The 14,067-nt window shown below is 44.0% G+C and overlaps 1 long non-coding RNA gene across 1 annotated transcript; it reads right to left on the reverse strand.

Moving 5' to 3' along the window:
* Positions 1–966: 966 nt before the first annotated feature.
* Positions 967–13,676, reverse strand: LOC144372942 (uncharacterized). The gene is made up of 3 exons (XR_013432761.1): positions 13,481–13,676; positions 11,106–11,199; positions 967–3,300 (listed from the first exon to the last, which is right to left on the reverse strand). It is a non-coding gene; the product is annotated as an uncharacterized LOC144372942 (long non-coding RNA).
* Positions 13,677–14,067: the final 391 nt, after the last annotated feature.

A 14,067-nucleotide genomic window follows, 5' to 3' on the forward strand; every position in this document is an offset into this window, starting at 1 on the left:
ACCAAGTACCCAGTGCAGAACACGGCCAGCTCTCCGTCCCCCCAGGGCCCTTCATACCTTGTATCCACTGCACGTCAGGCCCGTGTTTCTTTTTGTCAGGACGCACTTCATTCAGAGGAAGAAGGACCTCTCTATCTCTATCTCGTACTCTGAAAGCAGGAGCGAGGTTCCATGGGCCATGGTCCCACCTGCTTCCCATCTCCCCCCACACAGCACCATGAAATTCCCAGGGCCACAGTCAGAGGCCTGCTCCTCTGTGCCCGACTCTGACTCTGAGAACTTGCTAAGGTCTGGGTGAGGAGGGGAGAGACTGGCCCTGTCCTGGTGTGGCTTCCACAGGCCCCAAAAGAGAGCAGCTCAAATCTCAGCCACAGCCTGGAGGCCAGCCTGGAGTCAAGGGCTGGGCCTGGCAGAGCTCCACCAGCCACCATCACCTCCTAGAGGCCACAGAGTGGCTTGGCATCGGGAGAACTTCCTGGCAGTCTTGGGGTGGGTGCCTGAGATACCGTGAAGGCCCAGAAGAGTCTGACTCCCCTCAGGTAGCAGATGCTAAGTGTCAGTCACAGCGTAGGCTCTTTCCCTGGCAGAGGGGGCCGGCCACTCATACCTCCTGCACTGTGGGGGCTGGGTGCCGAGAACCACCATGGCCAGAGCAAAGCTTTGGCCCTCATTTCTGGCCCTGGAAGGAGCAACTCTTGTCTCCACCTCCCCAGGGAACCCCTCACAGTTTAGCTAAGCCAGACCTTCCTTTCCTTTCTTTGAAAGGCCCTGTGCATAAAGAGTTCTCACTCTTGTAAACATACAGGAGTCCTCCTTGGCTTTAAAGGACACCAGCCCTCAGAGACAGCAATAGAGAAAGGCCACACCTCTGAGTGAGGGGCTGTCACTCCACTCTAAATAGACATTTGTTGGAGGTTAATAAGTTTATTTATTTATTTATTTTGTAAATAAATACAAGGCCCTCACACATGCTAGGCAAGTCTCTAGCACTGTGCTACATTCCCAACCCTTTTCCATTTTGAAACAGGGTTTCACTAAGTTGCTGAGGCTGCCTTAAACTTGTGATCCTTCTGCCTCAGCCTCCTGAGAGGCTGAGATTACAGGCATGCACCATTCTGCCTGGTGATAAATTTATCATTAAAAAAGGATTGGGCTGGGCATGGAGGCACATACCTGTACTCCCAGTGGTTTTGGAGGCTGAGGCAGGAGAATTGTGAGTTCAAAGCCAGCCTCAGCAACTGTGATACATTAAGCAACTCAGTGAGACCCTGTCTCTAAATAAAATACAAAATAGGGCTGAGATGTGGCTCAGTGGTTGAGTGCCCCTGAGTTCAATCTCCAGTACCGAAAAAAAAAAAGGCTGAAGTGGAGCAAGGTCCTCCTCCACTGTCCCTGAGGGCACTGCCTCATGGAAGTTTGGGAATCAACTCAGAGGCCTCCTTGGTTCCCCCAGCTGGACAGGCTATGTGCTTTACCCACAGTCCTCCTGTCTGAACCAGACAGATGTCACTGAGGTGTGGAAGCTCACGTCTCAAAAGTACCACCTGGTCTTACTCATCTGGGGGGAGGGCGCACTTCTCACACATTTCACCATGAAACAATGGGGTTCCATCCAGGCAGAAAATCTGTGAGAGAGAAGAGCACCGTGTGCTCGGGAGCCTTCCCTGCACCCCTGGGCTGGCGCTGCAGGGAGTCAGCACGGGACCCTAGGCCCCCAGCTTGTTGCCTCTCCTCTAGGACTGCTCTCCACCTCAGCCTCAAACCCCACAGAAACAGGAGTAGACGGGCCTCACTGTCCCCCCAGCTGCACTTACTTTCATTCCTTCACCACTTTTCCAGAGGCTACAACACAGGAAGGGGAACATGAAACCCAGGGCAGTAGCAAAAGGCCACTGCCAAGCAGGGGGCACCCTGTGCGGTGTTTTAAGCAACAACATGGTGTTCTGAGGAATTCTCTAGGACTCCTGCTGTCTGTGTCCAGCTTTGAAAACACACCAGAGTGGAAAGATTAGTCATTGTTGTTGGGAATGACTCTCGGCATCATTTTTTCATGTTGATTTAGACGCCATCCCATCCCAACGACTATCACAGGCTGTAGTTATAGTCAGGCCCCATCTTGTCTGAGAAGCTGGCACACCAGACTCTCTCCTTGGAAAGGAACAGCGAGATCAACTGCTACTGGACAACTGAGCATGCACTTCTGTGGTCCCTCCTCCGAGCCTGAGGGTAATCTTCCCCAGGAGGGAGCAATAAGAATGAAAGCCATATTTCTCCTCCATGGCTAAATGTCCTCACCACTTTGAAGTCTTTTATTTGCATTTTGTTCCACTGGGGAATTGGGGCCCCATTGGGTACTATAGTCTAAGACATAAGTGAGACCCATTAGTCTGCTGGCCTCTCTGAGCTGTCCACGAAGTTAAAAGGCCGGGGTCCCAGAAAACTTCTGTATCTTCCCAGCATTTGTTCTAATTTTGTGATGCCCAGGGCATCTTAACTGATTTGTGCTATGGCAAAAAAAAAAAACCCATACCCCTGCTCAGAGTAACACTTTTAAATGCATAAAATAAAATGCATATAGTTACAAAACAAACCAACTATGTAGGAAAGTAGTTATCCCAGTATTTAAACACATAGTGGCACACCCTGAACATGGATGTAAGTGTGCTATTTTATCACTACATTAAAAAACAAGGTTCAGTGGTGGGTCTCATGACTTCCAGAATTTTGCAGTAGCCACGAGCATAAATGATATGTTGAAATGTCCACCATGGCTACAAGGTAACATGAAAATAGCAAAGCCACTGTCCTCCTCCTCTCAGGATGGTTTACAGTCTGTGGTCATAGCAAAGGAACTGCTGTCACCCAGGGGAATTTCAGGTGTAGTTTCCCCCAGGCAGTTTCACAGCCCCCTGGGCTGTATCCTCAGAAGCTGCAGCCCAGGTCTAAACCTGTGAGGCTGCAACCTGCAATTCTAAATCACGAGCACCTTTGTCCCCGGCAGCTCTGAATAGTCTTTGGCAGTAATGGAGGCTGGTTTAAATAATCTGGTTTAAAAGACAGAGGCCAAAATGCACCTCCCACTTGATGGGGCCAAGTGTTGCCCTGGTAACCCCTAGACCTTGGCAGGTGTTGGAAGCCAAGCCCTGGGTCATAGTTAAGAACGTGGCCTTGTTTACTTTCACCTGGAGGAACTACCTTGGAGCAGGTGATGGTGAAGAGGCGGGTGAGCGGCGAGGATAGCCGTCATCTTGTCGTGGTCAGATGGATGGATGTACTCATAAATACTGTTGCCTGTGAGCTCTACCTGCAGGGGTGGGAACAGAAATGTCACCATCTCTCCAGGGTTGGCACCAGGGGAAAGTGCAGGGTGTGCCACATGCTCACACCCTGCTGGGGTCAGGACTGGAGTCTGCCCACAACCCACACCTGTGTCAAACATGGAACCTTTGCCTCCCCACAGCCCAGCTCTGAACTGCCTTCCATGCCTGAGAAGCCAGAGGGCCAGGCCTGAGCTCAGAGCCCAGGAGGCCCGAGCACAAAGGAACGCCCTGGAGGGGCCTGGGCAGCATCCTTCAGAGACAGCTCAAAATGGACTCCAACTCTCTGGGCTGTGTCCTGCACCCCCACTCACATGCTGCCTGCCTGAGATAGCCACTGCAGCCCTACTGTGCTCCCTCCCAGAGTCGCGTCCACTCCACCTCTCAGAGCTGACCAAGGGACCACGGGAGGCTCTACTCTGACAAAGCCCCTTTCTTCAGCAGCTCTGAACCGTGTGCCTCAGGCACTGCCAGGCCTCTCTCACATTGCCAGAAATGTATCTCTGGCTTTCCTGGTCCAAGATGACTGTGCAAATTCTACAGCTCTGGCCCAAGGGTGCGGCTGTGTCTCTGTGTGACCTGCAGGAGGGATTGGGGCCACTCCAGCCAGCCACATGATGTGGTGGTTATTTCCTGGGGTTGCTACCTCAACACCAGGGTAACGCCTCCTTCCAGACATGCCCCACAGGGGGCCCCATGGCAGCCCTCCAGCCGTGTCTGTGTCGGCCTGGACCTGGCTCTGCAGGAATGGGTGGTTCCAGAAAAACTCCACTACTGGGATATTTGCACAGAGGGCCCTGGGGGTCCTGTTCCTGACTGTGAGCATCTTTAGAATGTTCACCCAAGTACGGATGCCACTCAAGGATACGCTATTGAGTCCTGGAGACCTGCACCCCTTCACAAATGGGCAAAGGCACAGAAAGTTTCAGAAAGAGCCACCAGGGCAGTCTTCTGAGTACTGGGACACAGTCCTGTTTTTAAGACTCCTATTAGTAGAGTTGGGAGTGACAGATAAGGGCAGTTGTCAGTGTATTCCAGTATTGTTTGGAGGAGCATAAAGAAGAATGACGGTAATTTCAACGCAGCCAGTGGGAACCCCAAAGCCCAGCTGAAATAGTGCCCTTGGGAGGCAAAGGACCTTGAGTGGGTCAGAAGAGTCTTCACAGCCCTGCCCAAGGGAGGTGTGACCCTAGGGAGCACAAGGAGGCTGTGGCTGTCCTGTGTCTGGCCAGGGCACATTTGGAGACTACCTGCTGTCAGTCAGAGGGTCATCTACGAAGGGGTAGCCCTGCAGGTGCCATGTGCCAGGTCCCACAGCTGCATAAGGCCAGCCAAGTGGCTCAGTGAGAAGTTCTCCTGGAGCCTCCAGGGCCCTCAGCTCTTCACTTGGAACCAAAGGGCCCTGGAGAGGTGAAGTAATGTATCCCGCTCCTCCCAGCCAGTTCTCCTAATCTGTCAAGATGTGGCAAACTGCCTTCTTTATTCAGAAGAGATTGTTTCTGGTCTGCTAAGTAATTTCATCCCCTCAGAAGGCTTGCATGGCTCCACTCTCGGCATCGTTCCTGGAGCATCTCCTTCAAATATGAGGCAAGCAGAGCACAGAGAGAATCCTGTTACAGACATCCCCCTGTCACCTCCTCACAGCCACCTCCCGAATCTGGGCCTCTGTAATCGACCTCAATGGAGATTGGCCCATGTGAAAAACGTTTATGTCATTTTGTTGGGAAAAGAGAGAGAGAGAGAGAGAGAGAGAGAGAGAGAGAGAGAGAGATATGAACCTTCTTCTTTCAAGTCATTCCTGTTACCCCTTAAAAAGTTTTAAATAAACCAGCAACATTTAAGCCAGCCACATGAGACAGAGCTATGGGGCACATTATAGAGTGTTATCAAAATGGGGAGTTTCGAGCTAAACACTAAAGGAGCTGGATTTTTAAAATCATTATTTCAATGGCTTATTATATATGTGTTTATTTATATATTTATTCTGGGGGCTGCAGGCTGAACCCAGAACTTCAAGCATGCTAGACAAGCACTGTGCCATTGAGGTCCAGCTTATTTTAAAATAATTATAATAATAATAATGTTTTAGTATTGGCCTGTAATGGATACTCTTATCCATGTTTTAAGGGAAAAAAAATGATCATTGTGGTTTTCCTGAAATTCTTTTTGAGAGAAAAATAGTATTTTGCGGGGCTGGGTTGTAGCTCAGTGGCAGAGCACATGCCTAGCAAGTGTGAGGCCTTGGGATCAATCCTCAGCACCACATAGAAGTAAATATATAAAGATATTCTATCCATTTACAACAAAAATTTAAAAAATTTAAAAAAAAAACAGTACTTTACTAACGTCTCTGTTGAGAAACACCTTTAGGGACTTGCAGGAAAACTTGTATCTCTACTAATTAGGGGTTTTAATCCCCAAATATTTTCATCTATTTCCAAAGTTCCTGTTCTCATCAGAGATTGGAGAACCAGGAGGGGCAAGAGGCAGGGAAGGAGGGCTTGATTTTCTGAGTTCTTGGGTCCATTATAAAACGGACAGGAAAACACTAAGACTGTCTAGGAAGTAAAATAGCCGTCAAATAAAGGAAATGTTTTTACAGAACAAATTCTGGAATGATAAAACAGTGCTGACCTTAACTCAAAATTATGGTTGACATATGTTTCCTGTATTTATTTATCTATTCATGCTTTTCAATGCCAGAAGAAATGTGACTACCTTGCAGGAAAAATATTGTGTGTGTGTGTGTGTGTGTGTGTGTGTGTGTGTCCGTCTGTCTGTCTGTCTGTCTAGAGAAGGAGAGAAAGTTGTTGCCATAAAACTCCCTGGACTCATACATCAGACTTATTAAAACAGAACTTCGATGTGATCCCTTATTATTTGTAGAACCCTGCTAACTACAAAATGAATGACTTTTCTACTAAGAGCTTTTTTATGTTTTGCTGAATAGCTTTTCCTCCTGCCAAGAAAACTGCCTATGATAAATACAACACTAAAAGGGTATATTCTGTGGGGAAGGGCAGAGTCACTCGGCACTGGGGAAATGCACATTACTCTGTTTTGGATGTTTTGCTGAGTATGGTAAATTGAGCATTTAAAAATAAGATGGTTAAGATGGTTTGGGTTTCAGGGTTCAAGTTATGTCAACAAACATAAAACATCGTCCTTTCTCTTTATTTCAAAAGTGAAAAAATTTGGTCTTGTGCCTCTAACTTACACGGTTGCTGTTTGTATTATTGTGTTTCTGGTATCAATCTCAAATATTACATTTTTCTTTATGTGTCTCATAAACAGCTATTTTATATGAAAATGTATACCAGTAACCTCAATGTTATATAACATGGAACTTTGGTAAGGAAATCTGAACCACAAGGATATTTAAAACTATATATAGCAGCTATACAGGGATTGTTTTTGCTTAAATATAAGTAAAATAATTACAATAATAAGAACAAAAAAGGAATCAAATCCGTTGGTAAATGTTCAGTGAATGTTATGGATAAGAGTGCTTCCCGGCACTACTTTTTCCAACATATTAAAATATGTCTGTATGTTTTTGTGCTGCAAACCTGACAGAATCCCCAGGTTGGATGCAACTGTTTTCTAATGCTCAGCCTCTGGACTAGGTGGACAAACTAACTGTATTTTCTGCTTATCTCTGCCATTTTTAATACCACAGTTTAACAACAATGACCTCTTGTTTACTAGCTTAAGATTTAAAAAAAAAATACACTGTCATAAGACGTAGATTTTTAAAAATTCCAATACTGGAATTAAAAAAAGTTTAATGAATCCTTTTTAAGCCTGGTGCAGTGGCACATGCCTACAATCCCAGCTACTTGGGAGAATGAGGTAAGTTCAAGGGCAGACTGAGCAACTAAGCAAGACTTGCCTCAAAATAAAATAAACATGGTTTGGGGGTATAGCTTAGTGGTAGAGCACTTGCCTAGTATGGAAGAGACTCTGGTTCCATCTCCAGCATTTAAAAGGAAAAAAAAGGCTTTGGGTTTGAAGAATATAAAGAATCATTTTTACATCCTCAAATGTATAATTCAGGTATTTAGATAGTACAGATCAAAAGCAGGACAAAACAGAACAATTCCCTTCTGCTGTGAATTTTCACACGATTATGGCAGAACTGATGGGGGAAGGTATGTTCCTGTGACCCTCTACCGAGGAGTGTAACCTTGACTTAACATGAACCTCACTTAATGAGACAATGTCACTGAGAGTAATTGAAAGTTCTAGGAATACAGACGAGCACCATGTAAATATAAGCTATTACTACAATTGCTATTCACCAGAAAACATTTTAAAGCATTACTCTGTCTACTGGGTAAAATTTTACTAATATTTTTGTGTGTATGCTGGGGATTGAACCCAGAGCCTGGCGCAGAATAGGCAAGAACTCTACTACTGAGTACTATCCCCAGTCCGTAAGCCTATTTTATTAAGGTTTTTGGTTTGTTATATTTGTCCAATTCTTTGCTAATAATGAAAATAATCTAAAGGGTGCAAAACATTTTTTTAAAGAGTAGTTGGGTATTTGACATCCTATTCAATACTTTATTTTACTGTTTAAGTAAAGAAGACAGAAAAAAATACACATTGCAATTCTACCTAAATTTCCTTCTATGGAGTTAATCATGAACAGAAGGCAGATCTAAGAGAAAAGTTTGTTGTTGCTTATTTAAACAGTTCACTGTGGAACACTCCCCAGCCACTGACCAGGGGCTCACACTGTCATTAAAGTGTTTTTGTAGCTGCAGACGGAGGCTAACACAACTCCATGGAGAAATCAGAAAAAAATCATTTGCCCTACATGATCAACTTGACTTATCTTTTTTACAATTGTCCTTTCATAGGCAACAAAGAAACTAAAGGAATCTCTACAACTTGCTTAGAAAATGGTCATACCTGGACTTTTTTCCCTTTTAAAACAACGATACAAAGTTGTATTTTTGCATATGATGAAAAAGAAACATCATGCTTTTATGTTGCCTCCATTTCCTCATGTGGAGTTAATCTTGACAGAAGGCTTAGTCATTACCTTTCCAATGTGTTGGTCATTCTTAATTATTGTGTTCATAATCAACAGAATCTTTTTCCCACATAAAAAGAGTCTGTGTGGGGTGCAAGGTAGGCTGGTAGGCTGAGCTGCCTGAGTGACAGATTGCTTAAGTTGTGCTCAGTACCTAAAGATGTGCTCACATATTCCAAGTGACCGAGCAACCCTAAGAGATGCCCACCAAAGTACTCTAGTTGCAAACTGTATTTAATGAAAGTGAGGCTTTCTGGCTTTTGTATAGCTCCCTATACTTCACAAATCACACAAAATAGTTATTCTGATCTGTTTCCCAGCATGATCTGAAAGAGAGACAGAGCAGACATTACCATATTATTTAAAATATAACCCCAGGACATAAAATTCCTGGATAGTTGAATTTATTTCCCATTTTGTTTTGACTGCTAGGGATCTCAGATATAAATTTAATACTGAAAAATAGTGGTCAAATTGATTTCTGTGATCATATGCAGAAATAAAACTTTGTATCCTTGTTTTAAAAGGGAGGAAGGGCCAGTACTACCATTTTCTAAGAAAGTTGTAGATTCCTTTAGCTTCTTTGTTCCCTGAAGAGAAGACAATTGCAAAAAAAATAAGTCAAGTTGATCATGCAGGGCAACTGGTTTTCTTCTGATTCCTCGATGAGGTTGTGTTAGCCTCCATCTGCAGCTACAAAAACACTTTAATGCCAGTGTGAGCCCCTGATCAAAAATGTTTTGACAAATCATCTTAAAAGTATATGAAATGTTTTATCTTATTTGTGACAATATTGTAAGACTATCAAAAGTAAATTATACTTTTAAAAGGTAAATAATCCACAGATTAGGTCAGAAGTAGAAACCAGTCTAGGTGCAAGTAAATAATTCTGATTAATTCTAAAAAATGTAAAGTAATAAATTTCTTTTTTCTTTCCTTTCCATTTATTTGTGGAGGATTGGGGATGAGGAGTGGGCAATACTTATTCAGCTAAGCACATTCTCTACCACTAAGCTGCTACAATCTCCAATCCCATAGAAATAGTAAATCTAATCTTCTCAAAACATTTCTCAGTCTGTACACATATTTATCCCTCAGTTCACATAGATGCAAGAGTCAAGCTTTGGAGGTTTGGCTTGTGTGCTTGCCTAGTATATGTGAGGCACTGGGTTCAATCCTAAGCACCATGTAAAAATAAAACAAAAATATTGTGCCACCTATAACTAAAAAATAAACATTAAAAAAAGAATCAAGCTTTGATAAACTATTTGGGATAGCAGGTCCCATAAGAGAAGAGAGAGTAAGAAACAACCTTCTAAACTATTTTAATATGCAATCTCCTTTAACAGACTTTGCATAGGAAACACATAAGCCCATTTGGATGTGGAGAAGGATGTGCATACATTGGAAGAGATGGCTGTAAAATAATGAAAAGTTTTTTTGTTTTTTTTTTTAATGTACTGGCAGAAAAAGAAAAGGAATACACCAAACTCGGGTTCCCAAATTTGGTAATTTTGTTTTTCAATGAGAAAAACTCAAGAAACATTAATAGGCATGTTCCATTTGGGCTTAACTGTGGGAGAAGGATGGAAAGAACAGGTCACTCACACGCTTTTTAGGAGCCCTTGTTCTGTCTCTGTCATTCATTGAAGTATGTCCTCACTTGTGATGAAAAGTCACGCTGAGAGCTCACAATATAAAGGAACGTTTAGTCCTGGCATGTATAAAAAAATGTGACTTTTATCTCTCTTCCCCACGCTTGTTAAATCAGAGATGTGAAAGGGAAACCCAGTCTGCTTCTCCTTGTCCGGGCCATCCACAGGCCCAGACAGCAGCCGGACCCTCAACCCAACCCTCATCTGGCTGGGGGTCCACAAGCTGAGGTCATCTTTTCCTTCTAAGGGAGGAACCCCCTTTTCAGAAGATGGTTTCACTTTTCCAGAAAAATGGGTAATATTTAAATGTTCTAAAGAAACCAGAACCTCGCAGTGCAAAACAGTAGTAAACTGAATTTTATGAGTTTCTATCACAAGCATATAAAATGCTTTACTGAAACAACCACTGAACTGGAAAAACTCAGGAAAAATGACCTTGAATTCCATGTGAACACTCATAAATCTACCCCTTCCCTTTCTGTCTCCCCAAAACACATGCCGCATAAATCCATGTTCTACAGAAGCTTCCTCTCACCTCACAGCAACGCACAATACCATGTGCAGCCCAGCATGTGTGGCCTGACTGTAGGTCCCCTGGGGAAGCTCTTTTCTGTGCCATCTAACATCACTAGGTGAGCAGGTAGGGCAGGGCATACATAGGACAGACTCAGAACAGGGCTGGCCACAGTGAAGACATAGTTGTCACAAGCCTCAAAGGAAAAAGAAAGGAAAAAGGTAAAAATGCAAAGAAGAAAAAGGAGAAGGAGAAGGAGAAGGAGAAGGAGAAGGAGAAGGAGAAGGAGAAGAAGAAGAAGAAGAAGAAGAAGAAGAAGAAGAAGAAGAAGAAGAAGAAGAAGAAGAAGAAAAAGAAGAAAACTGCATGGGAATCCTATTAAAGAGAAATTTGGGGTTGGGGGTAGAGCTCAGTCATAGAGCTTGTTCAATCCCCAGCACTAGGTGAGGGTGGGGGTATTTTGCAGTTATGAATAATGTTCATAAACTAATGCAGACTCATTTTCAGGCTAGGCAAAGCTGTCACAATCTGCTACAATATAATCGAATATTTTGATTGTACATAAAATTAGGCCATACCTACCTGGGACAAACCTAAATGTACAGAAGCCGTCTCGGATATATACATGATTTTGCCATCAGATGCTCCCACAAAAACAAATCCATCCAAAGTCTGAAACAGAAAACGTATCAGGGTAAGAGATGTTAGTTCTACACCAGCATTAAATCTAGAAATTTTGCTGTCACTGGGCTGGAGGTGAAGTGGGAGGAAGGCATAAAGCTCAGTGGTGAAGTGTTCGCCAGCATCCATGAGCCCAGAACTGGGGAAAAAAAAATCAATGCATATTTGTTAAATTCAAAAAAGAAGTCAGGGCCATGAGGACCACAGGTGACAACATTCAAGGTTTATTTCCCAAGCCAGGCTCTGAAATGTTTTTAAAGCACTTTAAAAAAAACCTTACATCCACATCACAAAAATCATCTGAAACATTTGAGAATTCCTATCATGCTCACTTTAAATGTAGTAGCTTTATTGTTTGGAGTTATTTTAGCACTTAGCACAAATCCAGAGTTCTATGGTACTTAGGGGAACATCCACTACTATATAGACCATTTAAGTCATAATTGGCAGTCATTTATACCACTAGGACATACTCATTATTTGCCACAATATTCTAGTTACCCATAAGTACCATTTGAATAATAAATTCCGACCACTGCTGCTCCCCAGAAAATAAAACAAAATACCTGATTATTTTACCAGACAAAGTCTATAGAATTAACTATTTCAACTTTGTAAAAGATTGAATAACTTTTGCCAAATTCAAGGAGAAAAAGTATCTTCCAAAAAAATTAAAACTACCCAAATGAAATTCTGATTTTTACCTAATCCCTCTAAAAATAAGATAAAACTATAAGAGATAATTAAGACAAATAAAAAGGTAATGATTATTTTTCTGTGTCAAAGACTTAACTTTTGAAAAAGGAAACTGTACTTTATTTACTCATTCATATTTTAGATCCAGAACCAAAGAAAAGCAATAAAGTTTGTGAAAGACCCATACAATCCGCAGTGCAACTCCCATAAAAAAATATTACAAATTAATTTCTGGCCACAAATTCTATTTTTACAGCATGTAATTGAAACCAGATTACCTTTGGGTTTTCTACTCTCCCCCTTGGAGGTGGGCTATAAAGAATGTAGCAGAAATGAAACTTGAAAGATATCCTTACATTCTGCTGTCTCAAATACCGTTTGCTGCAAAAATTCTTTGCTAACTAAATTATCACTACCTTTCCCTGTGCTAGGTTGAGACCAGCAACTTGATTATGTCTTACTTTCAGGTTTCTAACTCAGCTACAACACATTTTCCTAACAGAATCTGGGACAAACTATAAAGCAATTTCTAAAGTTACAGACACTTTGATGTATTTTGCATAGTTGCTAAACTCTAAAACCATTAGAGATACATTTAACAAAACAGATCTCTTGCAACATCTAGGAAAACAAATAAAAGTGAAGAAATTATCATAATTAAATTCTAAACGTTACCAGCAGTAGCTTAAAAAATAATATTCTTAATTGAAAACATGGAGTGTGCTTTCCTAGCTTCAATTACCTAATTCACTTACATGTATAATAACTGCAAAGACAGCCATCCACACACCACTCAGGAATTAATTAAATGTAAGACCTCTGGAAGTGTTGACTTTGCCCACCAGACTTTCTCTGAAGTTCCCCTGCAAGCACTTAGTTTTCCCTGATATTAGTGTCACTTATAATGTGGACAGTATGAAACACGGAAAACATGCAGCGCAAAGCTGGAAGGGCGGGCAGACGGCGAGCCGAGGGCGTGTGGGCCAGGCTCCCAGAGAGTGTTACCTGGCCGGCTGCTATGCCACCGCAGTTCTCTTTAGTTGTGAAAGTTCCGGGTTTCAAATATTCCCCCATTCCCTTCTCCCTCGCACATGTATTTTCAAAAACAACACACGCACACGCACACACACACACACACACACACACACACACACACACACTCACACTTGCTAAACGCTGCCACATTGTGGCACAATGCTTCCTGAACGGTGCTTCTCTGGCTCCAGAGCCTGGCCCGGTTTCTGGGACAAACCGAAGTAAGGTTGAAACGATTTAACCACGTTCAGGGGCGCCTTTCCGCCTAGGTCTGGGTGAGCTAGAAACCCCTGGGGCGCTGGGATGGAGAGGGATGCAGGCTGGGGCTGGGGCTGAGGCTGTACCGGACAGGCTAAGCATCCACGCTTGGGTTTTGACCCTCCCGGGCGGGAGCCACCCCCGCCCCTGGGACTTCTTCAGCTTGGGGGCGGCCTGTGGATTTGTGCCGCGCACCTAGAAACTCGGGTGACAGGGTTGGAAGGGAGCCCCCGCCAGGGCGACTGGCGGCGGCGGCGCTCCTCCCACGGCGCGGTGGTTCTACCTGCAGCAAGTGCGATCCCAGCTCCTTGGCGACACTATCCAGAGGCCCGGTGCGACTCGGCTGTCCCCATGCATCTCCTAAACCTGGACCAGGAAATGAAACAACCAGTAAACGGCAGCGTTCAGCAAGAGGCGGTGGCGCCACCCAGAGCGCTCAGAGCCTGAGCTCCCTGAGCTCCTCGAGGCTGGAGCGTGCCCCTGCTTCTCCTCTGCCCAGCATGCTGCAGCCTGTGCCCTCGCAGCCGCCCCTTTGCCCTTGGTTTAAAAGAAAAATACCTGAGGAGGAATTCCCTTCGAGGGCTCCAGCAGAGTGCCCCTGCGCTCACTGAGCCAAGCAGGCGGACAGCTCCCGCAGGTCGCCCACATGCTCAAGGCTCTGAAATTGCCGTTTTATTTGAAATGCCACAAAGTAATCTAATCTGCTTTGAAATTGGCCATCCTCGTAGCCCAACGGGGATATCGATTTGACCTGTAAATATTCCCCTAAGGACCTTCTCTTCCTCCCTTCCCAGGTGTCACCCGCAATTCTGCTTTTTCCCCAAGACAGAGAGCCTCAGATGGAAAGGCCCCGCCGTCCAGGGGCAGCTT

Source organism: Ictidomys tridecemlineatus, unplaced genomic scaffold (assembly GCF_052094955.1).
Source record: "Ictidomys tridecemlineatus isolate mIctTri1 unplaced genomic scaffold, mIctTri1.hap1 Scaffold_197, whole genome shotgun sequence".
NCBI lineage: Eukaryota > Metazoa > Chordata > Mammalia > Rodentia > Sciuridae > Ictidomys > Ictidomys tridecemlineatus.